The sequence below is a fragment of the Cervus canadensis genome, chromosome 5, assembly GCF_019320065.1.
Source record: "Cervus canadensis isolate Bull #8, Minnesota chromosome 5, ASM1932006v1, whole genome shotgun sequence".
In the NCBI taxonomy this organism is placed as follows: domain Eukaryota; kingdom Metazoa; phylum Chordata; class Mammalia; order Artiodactyla; family Cervidae; genus Cervus; species Cervus canadensis.
The window spans coordinates 72,251,823-72,252,974 of NC_057390.1; the positions used below are offsets into that span (position 1 = coordinate 72,251,823).

Sequence of the window (1,152 nt, forward strand, 5' to 3'; positions counted from 1 at the left end):
AGTAAAATGGGGAGTGCTGGCTCTGGAGATGTAGACCAATTGGTCTTAGTTTGGGAAATACTGATTGTAATTCCTGTGAGGAAGTTGGAAATGGTGTTGGTTATATATATATTGAGGGCTAAGAAAAGGTTTGATCTCACAGAGGAGTTTAGGAGCTATCGGCATGGAGGTATAAGCAGAAGTGGATGAGATATATCATCTAGCGAGAATATCAACTCTCTGACTCATACACATGAGGGAAAAATTGGAAGTATAGAGAACTAGGGAATATGTGGTGGTGGTGGTGGTGGTTTAGTCTCTAAGCCATGTCCAACTCTTGCAACTCCATGGACTGCAGCCCACCAGGCTCCTCTGTCAATGGAATTCTCCAGGCAAGAATATTGGAGTGGGTTGCCATTTCCTTCTCCAGGGGATCTTCCCAACCCAGGGATTGAACCTGGGTCTCCTGCATTGCAGGCAGGTGCTTTACCAACTGAGCTACCAGGGAATACCTAAGGGATAAAGAAGAGATAGAGAAGGATGCTGAGGAGAATGTCAGAGGTGTACAAGGAGAACCCAGAGAGGGAGGAGCCCTGGAGGCCAATGGAGAAGAACTTTTCAGGGATTAGAAAATTACTGTAAATGCTGCAAAGAGCTCAAGCATTGGTTTCTAGGTCCAAGATCCCTGGATGTACCCTAGTTTCTACTTTGTGAAGAGTTGAACATGACTGAAGCAACTTAGCATGCACACACTACTTACAACCTATGACTTTGGGCAAGTTATCTAACCATTTAGCAGGAAAACTGTGGGTCTTGGTGCTCCTTATGGTTGCTCTGTAGGGCACTGGGTGATGTTTTCATCTCTTTAGAAGCCATATCTATCTTTCGTGTTGGAAGGCTACCAATCCTGTGTTCAGAGACACTTCTTCCTAACCTTCTGTGTCTTTATTCTCAATCTATGCATCCATGTTATCTGAATCATTTGTTAATAACTTCTGACTTCCTTTTTGTTGGAGTCTCTGCTTTCTCAGATCCTCTCTCTGGATCACCCTCTCCTGCAACTCAAGGCTCCTGGAATGTGGAGCTGTGTACAGATGTTTCCATCCTGCGAGCACTCCACTGTTTCTCAGGCAGTGTCTCTGAGCAGATGTTCTGCTCTGTGCCTCCCATTTC

At 45.1% G+C, this 1,152-nt stretch overlaps 1 non-coding gene across 1 annotated transcript; it reads right to left on the minus strand.

Moving 5' to 3' along the window:
- Positions 1-415: 415 nt before the first annotated feature.
- On the minus strand, positions 416-487 carry TRNAC-GCA. The gene has a single exon. It is a non-coding gene; the product is annotated as a tRNA-Cys (tRNA).
- Positions 488-1,152: the final 665 nt, after the last annotated feature.